Source organism: Protopterus annectens, chromosome 5.part0 (assembly GCF_019279795.1).
Source record: "Protopterus annectens isolate FY-2018-M chromosome 5.part0, PAN1.0, whole genome shotgun sequence".
Classification (NCBI taxonomy): Eukaryota; Metazoa; Chordata; order Ceratodontiformes; family Protopteridae; genus Protopterus; species Protopterus annectens.
The window spans coordinates 1,073,047,714-1,073,054,957 of NC_056735.1; positions in this window are offsets into that span (position 1 = coordinate 1,073,047,714).

The following is a 7,244-nucleotide window of genomic DNA, read 5'->3' on the forward strand; positions in this document are numbered from 1 at the left end:
AATTCTATTAAGGTCAGCTGTTTATAATTTCTTCAAGTCTTTTGGGTTTCTAATACCATGACGGGAATGGACCCCATTCCTAAGTCAAAGTATGATTAAAGTTCATGAAATTAGTATTGTTTCACTCTTTGATGTCAGCCAAAAGTTCTCTTCGCAGCACTCGCAATGTGCCCAGTAATGACTCCTTCTGCAATTTGTACTGCGTTACATGAATTGGTAACATATCTAAATACGACTGTAAATTATTTTTTATAAGACCAGTTGCTCCGACTACTATTGGAACTTTCGGGTATCTTTCTTACACATGGCTCTCATTTTTGCCTGCAGATCAAGGTATTTTATGACTTTGTGTCTCTCTGTCAGCTGCAGTGTGCACCAGCTCATGGTACACCAAGTAGTGGAAATTCACCCTTCCCCGCTGCAATGGGATGTTGGAGTGATGTATATATATATATATATATATATATATATATATATATATATATATATATATATATATATACAAGGTACTTGAGAGATTGATTTTGTCATATTAGTGCATATTCATGTTTGGAAAAGAATACAGATAGAAAAAAAGAATTAATCCTTTTAGTCGCTATCAATATGTTAAGGTGGCAGTCAGAGTGAGTGGCTCTCTTGCATTCAGTGTTCTTTGACTGTATGACTGCTGTTATGACTGTTTATGAACCTTTGCACAATTTAAATATTTCTGATTTGTTGTATGCTAGCTAAATACTACAGTTACGGGACTTAGTTGAATATGTGATCAACAGCACAGTAAAAATCAGACTGCTTGCTCCTGAATATAGTTATATTTACATTGAGAAGTACAAGAAGATTAAAGTATTTCACAGAAGGAAATGGATACAGGAGCAGAAAGGAACAGCTCCCTCTCTTTAAAAACTGAAAATCATAAGGCTGCCAAGTAGAGAAAAAAATGAAACGCATGTCACTCAGCAGGCACCAGAAACCTACAACATTTCTCTTCCACTGGATACAGAATTTTCAATATTTTGTTATCCTTATTTTTTCTTTGCTCATATGAACTGCAGCTTAGTGCAGTGGTAATCATTTCCTGTGTTTGAGAAAGAGATGAAAGCATTCATGGATGAAAGCAAGTTGGATTTAATCTGCTTTTCTCTCATCCTGCACACTGTACTGATCACTCCCTCCCCCATAAAAAGACTTAAACTCATTTTTGTCACGACAAAACTAGTTTAATAATAATCAGATGGCAATTCCTAGTGTACACAATTTCTAATATAATTACCAGGAGAAAATGCAGAGGGAGTTGCAGTTTTAAGATAAAGAAAAGCCTGCAAATTTTTGTATTAATGTCCCAGGCTCTCTTATTTGTGCACGTAATCAATCTTTCAAGAAGCCGAATGGTAATTCTTCAGGAAGAAAATGACAAGGGTCTGTAGAAGAATGAAGCAAATCTGAGTCTCATTCTGTACACAGCAGGTCAGCAGTGATTGACAAAGCTCATCACAGTACTACACCGCCAAGAATAATCCCAATACCAGAGTTTCATTTGCAGCAGAAGCAGTGTTAATGACATGTTTAACAGCTGCTTGTTGAAGTCCAGAATCTGCATTAACCTGCAGCACTGGAAAGATGAAATGAGCCAAAGTAGCACAATCAAGGCTTCATTATGTCAGAAAGCCAGGTTAAGAGGAATGAAGGGGAAGGCAGGGGAATGAATGGATGCTGCACAGAGATAGTAGAAACAATGTCTACATCTCATCACATCCTTTAAAGGACCTAGCAGCTGTTTCACTTAAGGGCTGATGAAAAGACAGAGGGATCAAAAGTCAGGACACAAGGTGATGACAGAGAAAGAACAGTTGCCAGCAGGACACAAGATATGTCACGCGCGCACACACACACACACACACACACACACACACACACACACACACACACACACACACACACACACACACACACACAAGTCTAAACTCGTAGGGCTATTCAATGCACATATACAAGCATTTTTTTTTTCTTTTTATAAAATGATATGTTGAGTTGCTTGTATTTCTCAGCATGTTTAACAGCATAGTGATACTCATTTTATTTTAAACTCTTATACAAAGCAGTGTAGATATTACATTACAAATGACATTTTTATTCTCACTTCAAAGAAGTTTTCTGAAACTACTGCTCAGTGTTAAGAAAATTCAATGCATTCCCAGCTCCATAAACGATCATATACAAACAGCATGATGCAAAGTCTACACTGTATTAATTGACAGACATCGTACAGCTTAGCCTTGTTTTGGTCTGCTTACAAACTAAACAGAGTTCCTCCAAGACAAGTCATCTGACCCACATGTACTTGGCAAACAATCAGAATTATAAAAACAATAACAAGTCTTTAGATGCAAAAATTTAACAGCCACTTATATAAATGTTATTTCAGACCATAAACTTTCAGTATTATGAAAGGAGATTCATAGTCAAAGTGTTAAGTACTGATATCTTTTGTAATTTTTTTCTCTTCATCTGATCCATTCAGTCTCTACTTGTTAGAGACTTCTGGGAAAGTATTTAGAACTAGATAATCAAAACTGTACATCATTACGTTATTCAACAAAAGTGCTTTTTATTTGGATATTGCATATGTCCTATTATTTTAAGCCTACTACATCCATGACTTGAGTGGCACAGTGGTGCAGTGGTTAGCATTGTTGCCTCACAGAAAGAGGTTCTCCAGTTCAATTCTTGTCTGGGATGCCTTCTGTATGGAGTCTGTATGTCCTCCCTATGATTGTGTGGGTTTCCTGTGGGTGCTCTAGTTTCTTCCAACATTCTGAAGATATGCAATATGTGGACTGATCACTCCAAATTGGCCGTAGGTGTGAATGTGTAGTACACCCTCTGAGGAGGGTTGGGTGCTTGGCTAGCAACCTGTTCATGTAAAACTGTAACTGCTACAGAAATAATGAGTGCCTAGAGGGGTGCTTGTTGACTGATGTGCTGAATGGAACAGAGAGAGACATCCATGACTTGTGTATGTGTATATATATATATATATATATATATATATATATATATATATATATATATATATATATATCGAGAGAGAGAGAGAGAGAGGAGTGTTGAAATTAAGTGAAACCCCCCAATGTTTACCGAGGTTTGTTTTGTCAAGTATTGTCAACACACTTTGATTAACAAAATAGATAGTCAACAGCTGTACAAGACTGATGCACGCTTTGATCAACAAAGCAGATAGTCAAAAGATGTACATGACTGACAATCCTTGGAGTTGGAGAATATCCTGGCATTAGTGTGTGCATGTGTGTCTCAGTAAGGGGTCATTAACTGAACCTCTTTCTGCTTATTTGACTAAATATTTAAAACTTTTGTTGAAATATGTGCATTCATGCATTCAGGACACAACTGAATTTTTGAATATCATAGATGATATGCAAATTGAGGATGGTTGGTTGTTATGTACTTTGGATGTGTCTGCTTTCTACACCAACATTCCTCATTGGGCAGACCCATTGGCACTGAAATAATACAAGCGTCATTATACAGCCCTGGCTTTAATACATTTTTACTTTGTTTAACTGAGCATGTTCTCACCAAAAATGTATTTTATTTTGATAATCAATGCTATTTACAACTAAAAGGGACTGCTATGGGAGCCTCATTTGTGCCCATATATGCAGACCTTTTTATGATCTATGTGGAGGAACAACTGATATATGATTCATTTCACCTGATTAATGCATGTGTAATTTTTGCTTAATGTTGTATTGCTGCACTGTTTTTCTTGTTTTTTGTATATTGCCTAGTATGTTATCTTTTTATGCTTGTATTGGTGGAGCTTTTCGCCTTGGGTCTCCACTAAAAACAGGCCATTGTCTGAGATGGACTAACCCGGTTAACAAATGTTAAATAAATAAATAAATGAAATAAATAAATATGATGAGTAACATAATGTTTTTTTGAGCCCTATGGATATATGACGTCAGTTTTTGGATGACTGCTGGTTGGTATGGCGATCTGATGTTGTTTATTTAAAAGTATTTACTGAATATTTAAATGAGAAGAAGTGGGATATCCATTTTATTTTAAATTAATTATCATTCTAAAGTTATAACCTTTTTGGATGTACAAATTACAGTAATGGCTGATGGTACTCTACAAAATTTGGTGTTTAGAAAATATCCTCAATTTAATACGTTACTGCATGCCACTAGTTGTCATCCAAAAAATATGATGAAGAACATTCCTAAGTCCCACTTTTTGAGGCTCAAAGTATATGTTCATCAACTGATGATTTAAATAGAAATAAACAGGATTTGGTCCATAGATTTGGTAATAGAGGTTATTCTATGCATGTTGTCAAACAAGCTTTGACCTCTGTAGAATCAGTTTCTAGATCAATGTTATTTAAATATCAAGTGAAGAATGATTATAAGAGAAAACTTATCAGGTTTATTATTAATTTTGGTGATAATACATCATTTATGATGGGATTAATACATAAACATTAGGATGCTTTACTTATGGAAGGTTGGTTAAAAGAATTGTTACCTCTCAAATGTCGGTTTGCTTACAGGAAGGGGAAGATAATGGCTGGCTGGTCTAATCATTATAAGAAAATTCAAAATATTGATAAGCGGAAACATCAACTCGGTTTGGATGGGAAAAAAATTAATAGGTTGTTATCCATATCGGCACTGTAGTTATTGTAAGTTTGTTAGGAAGGATAATTGTTTCACTTCTCAAAATAGTTCAATTGTTTTTGATATTTTGATATATGGCAATTATAATACCACTGGGGATGCACAAGCCAGTGCATTTCTTTGTGCCGGTCCCAAGCCCAGATAAATGGGGAGGGTTGCATCAGGAAGGGCATCCGGCGTAAAATTTTGCCAAATCATACATGCGGACAACAGTACAGATATACATACTGGATCGGTCGAGGCCCAGGTTAACAATGACCTCCACCATTACTGTTGGCCAACTGGGTGCTAGTGTTAATTGAGCTACTGCTGGTCAAAGAAGGAGAAGAGGGGGAAGGCATGCCCGAAGGCAGGTAAAGGCTAGGACTGTGGTAGTGAAGTTCGGAACTCTGAATGTTGGCAGTATGACTGGTATAGGGAGAGAGCTAGCTGATATGATGGACAGAAGGAAGGTTGGTATATTGTGCGTGCAAGAGACCAGATGGAAGGGGAGCATGGCTAGGTGTATCGGAGGTGGGTTCAAATTATTTTATCATGGTGTGGATGGGAGGAGAAATGGCATAGGGGTTATCCTGAAGGAACAGTATGCTAAGAGTGTTTTGGAGGTGAAAAGAGTGTTGGACAGAGTGATGTTTATGAAGCTGGAAATTGATGTGTAATGATGAATGTTGTTAGTGCATATGCTCCACAAGTTGGGTGCACGATGGATGAGAAAGAAAAAATTTGGAGTGATTTGGATGAACTGGTGATGGCTGTACCCAAGGATGAGAGAGTGGTGATTGGAGCAGATTTCAATGGGCATGTTGGTGAAGGGAACAGAGGGAATGAGGAAGTGATGGGTACGTATGGTGTTAAGCAAAGGCATGCAGAAGGTCAGATGGTAGTGGATTTTGCGAAAAGGATGGACATGGCTGTGGTGAATACATATTTTAACAAGAGCGGAGGAGCATAAGGTGACACACATGAGTGGAGGGAGATACACACAGGTGGATTATATCTAATGTAGAAGGGCCAGTCTGAACGAGATTGGAGACTGTAAAGTGGTGGCTGGGGAAAGTGCAGTTAGGCAGCATAGGATGGTGGTTTGTAGGATGACATTGGTGTTCAAGAAGAGGAGGAGGAGTGTGAGGGCAGCACCAAGGATCAAATGGTGGAAATTGAAAAAGGGTAATTGTGAGGTGGAGTTCAGGGAAGAGTTAAGACAGGCACTGTGTGGCAGTGAAGAGTTACCGAATAGCTGGGTAACTACAGCAGAGCTATTAAGGGAGATGGCTAGAAAGGTGCTTGGTGTGACATCTGGAAAGAGGAAGGAGGACAAGGAGACCTGGTAGTGGAATGAGGAAGTACAGGAGAGCATACAGAGAAAGAGGCTGGCGAAGAAGAAGTGGGATTGTCAGAGAGATGAAGAAAGTAGACAGGAGTATAAGGAGATGAGGTGCATGGCAAAGAGAGAGGTGGTGAAGGCTAAGGATAAGGTGTATGAAGAGTTATATGAAAGGTTGGACACTAAGGAGGGTGAAAAGGACCTGTACCGATTGGCTAGACAGAGGGACCGAGCTAGGAAAGATGTGCAGCAGGTAAGGGTGATAAAGGATAATGAGGGAAACATACTCACAAGCGAGGAGAGTGTGTTGAGCAGATGGAAAAGTACTTTGAGGGGCTGATGAATGAAGATAATGAGAGGGAGAGAAGGTTGGATGATGTGCGGATAGTAAACCATGAAGTGCAGTGGATTAGCAAGGAGGAAGTAAGGATAGCTATGAAGAGGATGAAGAATGGAAAGCATGGAGGTGTTTAGGTGAAATGGCAGTGTAGTTTTTAACTAGATTGTTTAATGAAATCTTGGGAAGTGAAAGGATGCCTGAGGAATGGAGAAGAAGTGTTTTGGTACCAGTTTTTAAGAATGAGGGTGATGTGCAGAGCTGTAGTAACTACAGAGGGATTAAATTGATCAGTCACAGCATAAAGTTATGGGAAAGAGTAGTGGAAGCTAGGTTAAGAAGGGAGGTGATGATTAGTGATCAGCGGTATGGTTTCATGCTAGGAAAGAGCACTACAGATGTGATGTTTGCTCTGAGAGTGTTGATGGAGAAGTACAGAGAAGGTCAGAAGGAGTTGCATTGTGTCTTTGTGGACTTAGAGAAAGCATATGACAGGGTGCCTAGGGAGGAGTTGTGGTACTGCATGAGGAAGTCGGGAGTGTCACAGAAGTATGTAAGAGTGGTACAGGATATGTACGAGGGTAGTGTGACAGTGGTGAGGTCTGCGGTAGGAGTGACGGATGCATTTAAGGTGGAGGTGGGATTACATTAAGGTTCAGCTCTGAGCTCTTTCTTATTTGTAATGGTGATGGACAGGTTGACAGACGAGATCAGACAGGAGTCCCCATGGACTATGATGTTTGCAGATGACATTGTGATCTGTAGTGAGAGTAGGAAACAGGTGGAGGAGACCCTGGAGAGGTGGAGATATGCTCTAGAGAGAAGAGGAATGAAGGTCAGCAGGACTAAGACATAATATATGTGTGTGAATGAGAGGAAG